This window comes from Andrographis paniculata, unplaced genomic scaffold, assembly GCF_009805555.1.
Source record: "Andrographis paniculata isolate CXL003 unplaced genomic scaffold, ASM980555v1 Contig100END, whole genome shotgun sequence".
Classification (NCBI taxonomy): Eukaryota; Viridiplantae; Streptophyta; class Magnoliopsida; order Lamiales; family Acanthaceae; genus Andrographis; species Andrographis paniculata.
Genome location: NW_026137370.1, coordinates 221,375 through 235,000, shown reverse-complemented (window position 1 = coordinate 235,000; position 13,626 = coordinate 221,375).

The window sequence follows — 13,626 nt, the reverse complement described above, 5'->3', positions numbered from 1 at the left end:
GAAGATCCTTGGCCCCTCTTCATTCTCTACAGGGTTCCAAACCCAACATAGGTGACAACGAGCGAGGCAGAGATGGAAGAGATCAAACACGGGAATAAGAATCAGAAATTCCTTTTTGATCATTTTGATAGAGGGGGATGGAGAAAGTGGACAAAACAGACTCGCATTTCTCATCGAAGAAATAGAACATAAGAATCCTATTGAAAACTTTCCTAACCCACCTTCGTAGAGCCATGTATTGTAAGTGATCCGAACCTGCCCGGAGCGCGCCGGACATAGAGGCAAGTGAAGTTGGTGAGCCGTATGATGGGCAACTATCTCCTGCGGTTCGGAGAGGACTCAGCTGTTAGTTAGTATCCCCTTGCTTTCGGGGTGGACCCTTTCACTCTATTTTATTATATACGCTTAGCGAAAAGAATGTTTTTTGATACACCTAGGACATGGATTCTATATGAACCAATGGATCGTGACAAGTCCTTACTACTAGCAATGACTTCCTCTTTCATTACTTCATTCTTTCCATATCCCTCTCCTTTGTTCTCAGTTACTCATCAAATGGCACTCAGTTCATATCTTTAAGTTCGATCATTCACAAGGTTTAAAGAAAGGGTTTTCCTTCTCTATTTCATCTTCATAATTACAGCGTTCATTACTAATTCTTTTAGGTTTTTTTATTGAACTACAACGATCTGATCCCCTTGTTCCGTTTGTTTGTCTTTCATTGGGGTATGTAGGCGTCCAACTGTTCATAGGTTGGGTTCGATCCCTTTTGATTTGGATTCTTTTTTTTATTATTTATTTCCCTTCCTTCTCTGGTAAAGTTGGCCATGACATATCGCATCGCAGCTAATCTCTTTTCCTCACAACTGCTATATCGTATTTTGCCCATTGGCTTCTTCTAACAGAGTCTCCATGAGGACTCAACGAAAAGGTATTTCATTTCTAATGGTAAGACCGCCGTAATTCCATACACTATTGAGTACCGGGTAGCCCCGGTTGAAGTTCTTTCAGTTACTAATTGATCTCTTCCAACTCGCTGTAACAGCAGACTGATGAATTGAATTCCTCGTTCTATCATATGGACAAGACGAAAAACTGAAAGCTATCGCCGTCAGTGCATCAAGGCGTGTGATGGTGTCAACCCGCTTCAGAGGCCTTCGGTAAAGCAGCGAAAGTCACATTCACGCGCACCCCTGTGTCTTACGCACAAACTGGGCATGGTGATGGGAGCTAGGTTCAAGGTACAGAAAAAGATAGCCCCTTCCTACTTTCTTTCTTTCTTTGGTGCCAAAGACATATCTGCTAGAACGAGTGCTAGTTAACCGACTCCTGGTCGATATGAGGAAGACAACTATTCTTCTGGTAAAGTGGACGAGAGGAGCGAGTCTCTATCTAACTACTCTAACCAGGGGGGATGATAGGTGACAGGCCAAGAGGAAGGCTAGCCCGGACGAAGGCGCGACGGATATGTTATCCGCCAATGCATCTTCTTGCTACCCCATTTTTTGACAATAGCGATGCCGAGAATTTGACCTTGGTCACAGACAACTATCAGTTATTTGCTTGTTTCCATGTAAACTGTAAACTCACAGAATAGCCTTCGTACTTGATTTGAATGAACCTCTCTTTTTTTCAACAAATTGAAATGGATGGTGAGCTCTATTCCAAGTGAGAAGACTTCCGTAGGTCGCTTTCCACTTCCGAATACTAAAGAGCGATTGAGAGAAGAGCGGTACGTGGTGGTTATTATAGCGGGTGGAGACAAATACTCTGGAACTCGTTCCTGTCTCTTTTTCTTATTATTTGATTCTTGGGCCTATGGTAGTATCCTACTAGATGGTGATAGACTTTTTCAGCAGAGGATTTCATTCTTTCTCTAAAGCTTTCCTTTGGCCCTTTAGGGCTTGACTTTGCCAATCTCCTTTGTGAACATGTTATGAGTTGCCCTCTCATGAGACCTGACTTATCCTCATAAGGGTATCACAATGAGTAGGTTACTTGGAGTTGATTTTGACGGATCACAATTTACTTGGACTAATAGTCGTGTCTGGCAACGGTTGGATCGTGCATTAATTAATGCAGAGTGGTCAGAGGTATATTCTCGCACACATGTCTCACATCTCTTCAGGGGGCTCCGTTCAAGTTTCTCAATGTGTGAGCTCAACACTCGGATTTTTCTCAAGGTTGTTCAGGAGACGTGGCATTTTTCGGTTTCTGGAAGAGGTATGGTGGCTTTTTTCAATAAACTTATGGCTCTTCGAAAAGGCCTTCGTCTTTGGAATTCCTTATGCTTCGGAAATCTTTATATGCCGCGGGCGGTTGAATCCGTTGGTTGCCCATTTTCTGAAACCCCCCAATGTTAGTCGGAAACAAAAGGAGCTACTAAGTGAGGAAGCCCGATTTCGAGAGGACTAAAGAGCACTAACTCGGAGATAAATCATTCAATAGCGGAACAGAATCGGGTTCATAGAATGGATCAGTTGCCCCCAAAAAGAAGGGCCTAAACGGAACTAAGGTTCTTATGAGCGCAGCATTTGATCTAAGCAGCTTGAAATTCAAGGTAAGCAAAAAAGGGGAGGGCACTGGCACTGTGTTATGACGGGTGCTAGGATGCCGCTTGCTTTTGCGAGGCAGTGTATTGAGGCGATTTGATACTTCCTTCTTCTATTTCGATTGTGCTCTAAGGATCATATAACATTGATCAACTGGTAGAGTATGAAAGAAAATCTCTTCCATGCTCCTTATGTGGGTTGTTTGGACATGCTGCAGTTCTTTTCCCTCAGCGCAAGAAGAAAGAGGTTTCGAATGATGATTGGCATCAAGTTGAGGAAGGGTATGGTAGACTAAATCTCAGAAGGCCTTGATCCTGGACTGGAATAGATGTTCATGAGCATTTTCGAGAGTGGGCTTCCCTGTGGTACTCCAGTCGTCTGAGAAGCATAGTTCAAGTCTTGTCTATCTAAGATGTAGGTCGGAAGCTATCAAGAAGGCTGCATTTCCTTGACTATGAGGATGGAATGGACTATGTTGGCATCCAACAACGTCTGCAAAGATTCTCTGGAGAGAAGTTGACAAGGATTAGCATTGCAGTCTCTCTAGTGGTTGTCTTCCTCTTGTACGCTCCTAGGCGATGAAGCTAGTTCTAGAGTTGCTTGCTCTTTCTAGCTCTCTCCGAGTCTGCTAGTGGATTCCGAAAACGCTTGCTTCTATTCCTAGTAGCGGTTGTTCCTCCGCTTTCGGATTCGAGTTAGGAAGTCAGCTTTCCGATTGGCTATCCGTACCTATCACTCGTACGAGAGTTCCTCTCTCGATTTAGCGATTCGTTAAACTACCACGTTAGCAACCTCCGGATCTTAAGGTATGTTGGAAGAATAGCATCTATGTAAAGAAAGAGAAGCTGCTCTCCTGCTGCCTTGTTGCCTTGAAGGAAGGATACGAACAGGGGGGAGTGAAGATCTTGGGAAAGAGGAAATACACTGCTTTATCGATTCACTGTCATAATGGGAAAGATCCACTACACTGGCCCAGAAGGAGGCCAGCTAAGCTCAAAGGCTTCCTGGTAGGGAAGAGTCAGTCCAGTCAGAATAGGAGAAAGAGTTGTCCCCCGATCGCTCATCGTCTTGAACTGAATCAAGCTGAAGCAACAGACACTTGACCAGCGAGGTTCAATCGACTTTCATTGACCTGAACTCATCAAAGTCAGCATTGGATGAACGTCCGGTTGACGGGGCCTAGGTTTGATAAAGAGAAATCGCAGGATAAACCGTGGGGAGATTAGTGAAGCTAACGATCGATAAAAGAAAAAACAATTCCCAAGCACAACAATAGCAATAGCTGCAGCTTGAAAAGCGAAGGTAGTTCTTGGGACCTTCACATTCACAAGAGATCAATGGGTCCTGTTCTAGTTCGTTTTCTCATCTGCTGTGACCTCCCTTCTCCCTTTTTCTGGGAGCCCATGAAGAGGGCGAAGTCTCATGTTTGTTTGGCTAAGCTGGCAGGCCTATCCTACTTCTTGTCCCGCATCGTTCATTCCTTTTTCGATGGGTAAGCAAGAACTTATGCTTATCCATATGCAGGTACCCGCGCATATTCGGATTTCGACCTAGTGTCACTGATTTGATGTCAAGTTTATTCGTATTAATAAGTCTTCCCATTTCTTATTATCAGGCATGGAATATAGCATCTTCCTTGGATGCTTGAAAGCAAAAGCACCTCCTAGCGCCGGTTGATCCTCATTTGATCGCGGAAACGTGGGTTTTGGGCCATATTCTAGCCCCTTTCTTTGGCGCCGGTGGAGTGGTTACAGCAGGAGCAAGGGTATGCTACGGCCAATCCCTTCGGTCCGGTTCCTCGGTGCGGTCAGGGCAGTAGGGTAGGTAAGGTAAGTCGCTTTCCATCCGTTACCGGTTCTGTTCTCTTGCCCTGAAGCGGCTAACTTCACATACATGATTTGTAGCATCAACAGCATTCTTGCATCAAAAAAACTCTTTCTTTGAAAGAAAGGCTAGCTTGATATGAGACATGATGGAGTCAGCATTGATATCGAATAGGCTTGAAAGCATGTTCACAGCTTAAGCCAAAGAGGACTTGGAATATAGCAACTGCTACTCTCGGGAGCAATAGCAATAGAAAGAGAATGAGTCTAGGAATTCGCTTACATCTTTCAGTGAATACCCTTGTGATAGCTCTACAACTCGCTTTTTTATGCTCGCTTCTTCCGGTCTTTTTTATCTGTCTATAGGTCGGCAGTGTGTGTATATTCCTTTCTCCACATTCTTTTCTCGATGGGCGCGGTCTAGGTATGTAGGATCTTGGTCCAGGCGAAGGAGTTGTTCGGGTTTCGAAGGATAGCACATCAGTTTCTGATCCTGGGCAATTCACATAGCGCCTTCCTTTCGATAGACTTCCTAAACTAAAGGAGGATCTAGCTGTGGATGATGTCACAGCTGGAGAGTCAACCTTTGAATATTAATGCCTGCCTTATTCTAGACTGAAGAAGATAGATTTCAAGAATTCTTTCCGTTCTTTCTTTCCTTTGTAAACTCAGTGTAGTTGTCTTGTTAAACACAATCAACGCATTAAAGTGTATGAGTATCAATTGTTTTCAACTGGGAAATGAGCTAAGGCTAAGCTACGCCAGAATCCCTTGTATGTTCATTAGAAAGCGTGAGGGAAAGGCACACATGCACGATGATCGATTGCATACCGACGATGCTTGAGAAATGGGTGGAAAATTCCCAGTGGAAAAGGCAGTGGAAGGATCGGCTGAAGCCGGAGTAGTGTCAGTCGAGTAATCTGACCAAGGGGAGTAGGACCGATCAATAATCACCCGTAATAGGCGCAGCGGCTGGCTTTCCTTTTGAAGCAGTTTTCGGAGTTGAAAGAAGGCAATTCGTAAGAGAAGTAAACAGGTTTGATTGCAGTTATTTCCCGAGTGGGATAGCATAAGTTGACCAAGGGACAGACCAACCGTCTATTTATATACGAGTAAGTTCGGCTTATGCGATCAAGTCCGTAAAGATCGAAAGTGAAGTGTATAGAGGAAGTCAGATAACTAGGTATCTGACCCCACGCAGAAGTCTAGTCAGTCAAGTCCGTAAAGGCTTCGTAAGAAGATGCCCCTCCAAATCCAAGATGCCCGCCTGGGGACTCCCGCATACCCCAGTGGCTGTAGTTTATAGTGGTCTTTCCCAGCAATCTAGTTGCAGTTGCGTCTTTCCTTCCTTCGTTAGGACCAGCCGAGTTAGTAGAAGTGCCCCTTGAAGCCATTAGAAGTTCCCCGCCAGCAGCCAATTCCCTTGCGAGCGTGCCCTTGACCAGTGGGTGATAATTCATATGCTGCGTTTGCGCGCTAAGCCCTTTTCTTAAAAATTCCTTACCGATGGTTTGAGATGCAGTTACTCTTTGAGTTGGAGTCTCTTCCGGGGTTTTGCTCCAGCCTGTCCCTTACAGATCCAGTAGTTGCAGTTCCCCCTTTTCTGTCGTCGGAAAGAGGCTCTAACAAGACCTCGAACCAGCACCTCTGGGAGAAAAAGCGAACTGCCCTTCGTTCTATCAATAGGTAGTGCAGGGGGGCGGTCTGATGATGGTATAGACCTTCTGGGCGGGCATTCTATCTCACATATCGCGGATTTGTCTGAATGATGAACCGGTGGCATTTGACGACCGACCACATGCAACTCTTGCCTGGGCCAACACTACCCACCTAACATCTCTTTCTCTTAGCTAAGGCTAAGTAGCTCCTACCTATAGATAGATAGTATGCCTAGGGAAGGAAAGGAAGGGGCGAAGAGCCCTCGCGACGCAGACAAAGAATCAGTCACGGTCTGAAGAAAGGCCTCGTCAGCAAGATCTTAGTCAACGGCATCTGCCAACAAACAAGTCTTTTACGCCAAGAAGCTCTTGGGTAAGAAGACTAGCTTTCCGTTCCGCTCTTTCATGTTCGGGTAGGTGAAAGCCCTGGGTTGCGTAGAGAAAGGATAATAGAATTGTGAAAGCAAAAAGACCTACTTTCCTCAAAAAAAGCCGCTTAACTGATTGAGTTTAGGCTCTCATCGAGACCAGGCGAAAGACGAAAGGCATAGTTTCAAAAGGCTGCTTGACTCAACAAAGAAGAGTTCCGTTACTTCCTGGCTTGTGTAGCCTATGCGAAGCAAGCCTACACTGGATTCGCTCTTTTCAGGAATAAGAGAAGAGGGTGCTACTCTTTGAGCAATGTCCGCTCTTACACAAGTAACTGCTGTTGTCGCCTTGTCCGTCGTTCTCTTATCCGCTTCTGCTTCTGAATCTGGATGGAGAGAGCGTTTATACGGTTTAGGGCTAGTGAGTTACTATACGTTCGTGAAGGCAGACAGGCGCTCGTAGACAGAAGTTTTCGCAGAGCGACTTAGAGAAAACAAACCACTTCTTGTTTCGAAAAGCGATGCGTACAGTTCCGGGGGTTGTAGAACAACTACTTATTTGCCGTTCTTTTTCCGTTAGCCAGTATCGAGACTCTAAGACTCCTTGCGCTTAGCCCCCCGCAGGTGCTTTGATAGAGATTTCGGGTGAATGGGCAAGGCCCCACCCAAGGAACTGAGAGCATGAACTCCCGGAAAGAAGCATAAAGGGAAATAAAGTAACAAAGTCGCTTGCCCAGGAGCCTAAAGCCAAAAGACCATGACCTTCTTTCGTAAGCTAGGGAAAGGCCGTATCGAACTGAAAGCGATAGCTGATTCTTGGCGACTACTACCTTCCTGTCAAGGCTGCCTGTAGAGGACAGAGAAGTCTTCCGTCTTTCATATCCTCGTATTTCATTCGATCAAGAACCAAGGAAAGAGAAGAATCAAGTCCGAGGGCCGATGGAATTGGACTGAAGACCGACCCTATAAACGTATAGATTCCATCAAGCTCTGCTCTATCTCACTCCGACCAAGACTTCCTTTCAAGAAATGGATTCCCAAGACTGGACCATAGCTAAACTACTAAACTAAACCAAAGATAAGGAGTATCAGAACTTTCATTCTTCTTGTTCCGAAAGGGGAAATCAGGGCTTCTAGTATACTTCCGTCCGAGGAGAAAGACAAACCAAGAATCCTCCCTTTAGTTCATCATCTGTTAGAGTCTTTGTACGGATGGAAGGGAGTCAATCCTAAAGTCAAGACCTTAGACATCTTATGCCTTTCTTTCCTTTCGCCTATTTCTGCTCTTGAAAGCAGCTATGTAGGAACTGTTCCCCAATCCTACTTCGCATTAGTACTACACAACTCAGGTTCTTTTCTATATTGCCCCGCAGGGATTGCCTGAAGCTGAAAACCTTACGTTGACTGACACGGCACTTTCTATACGCAAGTCATTCCATTCTAGTTCCAGGAGAGGAGAAGAGGAAGAAGTCGTCACAAGGTATCCGTACGTACGAGTTCTGTAGGAGTGCAAGCATTCGACTTCAGTTCCCAATAGAAATCCGTAGGGTACTCTCGGGCGAAAGGCCCAAACGGCACCTTGTTAGCAGTCCTATCCTCAGTGAACGTTGTTAGCTGTAGTTACCGCTTTCGAGTTGTAGTAGTTAGAGCTATGTTTGTAGTAGTTACAGCTATGAATGGCTCCATCAATCATAGAAAAAGTATATGTTGAAGAACCGGGAACATCTTTATAAAGCCCGTTTTGTGTTCAGTGAAAGAAAGCGAGCCCCAACCACCAAAGAAAGATGGCTGGAATCTCCTCAACGAGCTGGAGTAGCGAACGGGAACAACGGCCTTATTGATTCAACCTTTGATTCAACCTCTTTACGGGACTCCTCTACTAGTTAGATAGTTAGGAAAGCGACGAAGCCTTCGGATTGGAAAGCTAAAATTCGATTTTCATTGGAAAACAACTTCGAAGAACAAGTAGTCAGCTTATAATACTACTGAACAGTGATTTAGATGGCCTTTTAGCCACTTGAATCAATCTGCCAGCCAAGACATGTAAAGCTTCACTATCCTATCCGCCCTTTCTCTATCCTTCCCCAGTAACACCTTACCTAGGTATTATTCTAGTTTCTACTGCTTTTTGACTTTCAATATAAGTATAGTATGAACCTTAAGTCAAAATGATGGATTTTCTATTATGGATGAGAGGTGAGAAGATACTCGACTGAAAGGAGAGGTGGCGAAGTTATTGTATGAGGATGTGGTGATTCTCCCTTTAGAGCTTGTGATTGAGGAAGGAAGTGACATAAAGAAAAGGAAGATCATGCCTTGATAGACTGAAAAGCCAGATAGGAAGGTCGGGAAATCATCCTAGGAAAGGGAATAAAATCACGCTTGTGAAAGGAATCGATCTCTCTTTCGGGAAGCCAACTTGCTAAAGGGATGGAGCTCAAGCCTACGATCAAGCAAAAAGCTAAGCTAACCACCAGAGGAACTTCACGAAGTAGCTCGTCTTCGGACTTATTAGAAGAAATTTCCCGCCCCGGTCCTCTATGAGTGCGAGCCGGTCTAAAAGCAAAGAAAGGTATCGCGAAATAAGCTTTTAGCGGCTTATAGTTCGTTGAATGTCCTTCCAAATCCCCTTCCTCGGAGTGGTGGGAAAAAAAGACCTCTTATCCAGCGTCCTTCAATTGAAGGTATCAAAGTACCAATTCTGTGATTGGCCGGTTCAGAAATAGGAGTTGTAGAGGTGGGAGTGGTATTGCATTAATCCGGAGAGGAGTTCGCTTAGGAAATGCGCTAAGCTGCCCTTAGTGAATGAGACATAGGATCGTGAGGAAGATAGTTGTTATCGGGAGCCGGACTCCCAAGGTTAGCAAGAGATATTCTCAATCGAAGCTATCAACCTCAAGGGGACATTCTTTATGCATTCGAAAGATGTTCTGTCGTACATTCATTGAATTGAATCGATTTGCGAACCAATCAAAGAAGCCCAAGCCCACCTTTTTCTAAAATCTCAACGTGGGATAGCCAAATTGCATCCGCCCTCATCGCGAATTTCATGTGGGATATCCACAAAGGATACCAAGGTCGTGCTAGCAAGATTTTAGATGTTCCTAGTATATCCGCTACATGGAATAGAGTTGACCGAACAAGGGGTCCTAGATTAAGTCAAACTATACCTTGCGCGATTCGAGTGGTCCCGTCATATGCACGAACAGCTGTAGTGAGGAGCAAATTAGGAAGGGTAAAAAGAAAACAGCCTAGCTGTACCTTGTAATAAAATGCAATATTCCATTTTGATCCAGTGTCTATCAAGACCCTCTTGATTTGGTAGTGGTCTACAAAGGCCTCTACATACAGGGGTCGAGTACGGGGATAGCGAATGTAAAGTCAAAATCATTCTGAGTTTTGTGGTTGGGGATAAAATAGACTTCCCACCATAGCTTGCCCCAGGTGGAATGGAATTAGGGACGCTTGCTTGTGCTAGCCTTTGCCAGCCTGATGGACTTGTGAAGTGGACAGAAGTTCAATAATCGAGATCTGGGCAGGAATATTTTCAACACTGGTTGGGCTTTGCTTATGGTTGGTTAAAGGGCTGCGAATGAGAAATTCTTCCCGATCTGGTGGTATTGACTGATGCTGTCTGTAGCACAAGGGAAGGGTATTGATGCAAAGATCATCAAGCCTCAATGGATTAGGGAGTAAGGTCTGGGCTTTCGAAAAGATGAAGATGCAAAGGGTAAAGAGAAGATATCCCATACCAACAACCAAGCTTTAATAAGGATTTTAGCTCGCGCCCACTTAGAAAATGGAGATTCTCGGACGGGGTTCCAACCGAATAGAGCACTCGACATCTCTAAAACAACACCAAGAACAAATACTATGCCCTCCCCGGGAGAAAGTAGTGATGATTGCCATGAATGCTGCCCTCAAGGACGTGGTTAGTGGCTTATTGGCCAAGATTGCCGAGGTCGCAATCGAGCATATCCCCAGGTCGGAGAACCGTTGGGCCGACGAACTGGCGCAAAACGGTCATGCAGCGCGTTGGGGGATTAATTGTGCGGTGGGGGAAGATTCCGATCAGGAGGTGAATAGTGCAGACTGGAGAACAGAGATCAAGAATTATTTGAGGAACCCAGACACCTCAGTACCAGTCAGTATTCGTCTGAAAGCCCTACGCTTTCGTCTAATCGGTGAATCCTTATATAAAAGGACATTGGAGGATGTTCTTCTCCGATGCCTGGGACCCGAAGAGTCGGTAGCTGTCATGCATGAAGTCCATGGCGGGATCTGCGGCGCCCATCGGGCAGGTTTGAATATGAGATGGGCTATTCATCGTTTGGGATACTTTTGGCCTAAAATATTCGAGGATTGCATAAGGTTTGCTAAAGGATGCGAAGAATGCCAAAGACATGGGCCGTTGAATCATTTGCCCGGTGTGGAATTACAGGCGATGATTAAGCCATGGCCATTCAAAGCTTGGGCCATGGATATCATCGGGAAGATTCACCCGTCATCATCCAAGCATCATTGCTTTATTTTGGTGGCAACAGATTACTTCACCAAGTGGGTGGAAGCAATTCCTTTAAAGAACGCAACCCAGCAGGAAGTGATTGATTTTGTTCGGGAACATATTATTTTCCGCTATGGGATTCCGCACACTATTGTGACAGATCAGGGGCTCATGTTCACTGGGGAAAGGTTCGTGGAATTTTTGGCAGAATTCAATATTAAGTTACATCATTCCTCGCCGTACTATCCACAGGCGAATGGGCAAGCCGAGGCCGCAAACAAGATCATCATCAATATTATCAAGAAAATGGTTAGCGATAATCCGAGGAGGTGGCACGCGTTGCTGCCACAGGCTTTGTGGGCGCATCGAAACAGCCGGAATTCGGCTACCGGGTTTTCACCATATCAGCTTACTTTCGGGCAGGATGCAGTCTTACCAGCTGAAGTTAGAATAACTTCTGCCCGAACGGCTTTGACCAAAGTTGATAACGAAAATAATGTGAGACAAAGGATGCTTCAGCAACTAGAGGAGTTGGACGTGTCTCGAATGGAAGCTATCGATCGTATGTATTTGGAAAGCCAGACTCGAATGAAATATTCAAAAAAAAGGGTTAGTGCAAGGAAATTCAAGGAAGGAGACATGGTATGGAAGACTATCTTACCGACCTACAAGAAGACGGATCAACTAGGGAAATGGTCCCCTAATTGGGAAGGACCTTATATAGTCCATAAAGAGATTGGAAAGGGAGTCTTTATTATCATTGATCAAAATGGAAAATCAGTACATGATTGCATTAACGCAAAATACTTGAAAAGGTATTACCCTGCCTTTTCAAGGCTCAGGGCCGACTGAACGGTCACTTTATTTCCGAACCCAGCAGGGGGTTCGAGGCTATGCAGAACCTGAACTAGTCTTCATCAGGAATGGTGATGCAGGGGGTATCCTCGTCATCATCGGAATCTGGGGCCCAGGGCCCGACGGTTATTGGGGGATCTTCGTCCAGGAGATCATTCAGTTCGGGAAGATACCTTTCCCATTGTTCCTGCATTTCCTCAAGGGTTCTTTCGGTCCTTTTCTTCATATCATCCAGGGTCTGGCGTTCTCTATCAATGAGCACCCGCAAGCGGGTGAAAGCTGCCCTTTGCTGAGAAAACTCGCTTACCCAGCTGAGATCCGGTAGGACGGCCATGACATGGTGTTCGATCAGGTCCATGTGGTGTTCAAGATCGGGAAAGCGACTGAGCATGTCTTTGGAGGGTTCGTAACTCTCGATAACCCGTTGCATCAGACGGGTAGTTCGGTGTAAGGTACGTCGTCCTCTCTGAGAAAATTGGAATTTGAAATCAAGTTGTTTTAGCACCTGTAGTAGGTCTTCTGCATCAACAGAGACAGGGTGCTGCCCAATCAAGAAGGTTTGGAGAACACTTTCCCAGTTCCTAATCGGGACACGAATGCGGGGTTGTTGAGAGGACATATTAGTCTCTTAGTCTAGGGTTTCCACCTAACAGGTACTGATTGTTAGGATTGAAGGCTGGTTGCCTATTTATTGTGTTAGGTTACCGATGTTTTGGCCTGATTGATGGGTTTGAGATTTCAAGTTCACCAAGTGTTGACGTAAAATGAGGAAAGGCGTAAAAGACGATGTCTATTATAAGTTACGAATTTACAGGGTCATCACATAAGCGAGTTGATCGCGGTCAGTATGTCTGACCATTTCTGGTTTAGCCTGGCCGCCCTCCGTTGAGCAACGGAGGAAGTTCTCTCTGCTCGTTGTTTAGTTCGGCTGGCAATCTCCAGGTCATGGGCAAGGGCTGTCCGGCGGTCTGTTTGGTCTTGCACCATCTGATTTTCATCAGACAGGCACTTGTCCAGTTCAGCCAGCTCCCTTTCTTGCTTTAACAGTTCCTGCTGCAGATATTCGATTTCTCGTTTGTTCCTATCCATGTCTGCAGAGAGCTGTTCCCTGGATAACTGTAGAGTTGTTATTCGTTGTCGCGATCTGCTCAAGGCCGAATCCACGTCTGCCAGAGTGCGATTAATAGAATCGGTCATAGGGGGTTGGGGTTCCTGAGTTGCTGCCGATTGAAGAAGCGGTAAGTCTACGACAACTTCCGACAGTCGCTCGAGAACCTGATCAAGCACTTGGCTAGCAGGGGATCCGGCAGGCTGATCATTCAGCAGACTAAGGAGATTGTCCATTAGTTCATTTAATTCATCTCCAGTCAGGCTGGTCAGCGATCTCCCGACTATCTTGGAGATCGCCTGTCGATTGTCAGCAGAGAGAACGATGGCAGAAAGAGAGGTCAAAAATCCTGGGGCCTGCACAGAAAAAAGAGACTGAATATGACGCAAATATGCTGGTAATGACAGAAATGCAAATTCGGTGACCTGTTCCTGAGCGGCCGTTTGAGCCGAGGGGGCCAAAAACACGGACGGGTCAGGCAGACCTTGGGGTCTTTCTGGGGCCGTCAGCGTACGTGCTGAATCTACAGGGGAAGGAACTGCTGTTTCTTCCCTCGTTCGGGATTGAAAGGCAGCCCTTCCAGTCGGCCCAGTAGAGCGCTCTTCGGGTGCGGACGAAACCGACTCCTGGAAGATTGAGGCAAGTAAAAACCATGGGTGTTTTAGGATATCATAAATGCGATAACTCACCGCATATGACTCTTCGTCTGGAATCGGGTGTTGGGGGGAGAGGGGCTGTTCGGGAGCTTCTTCTGCTCT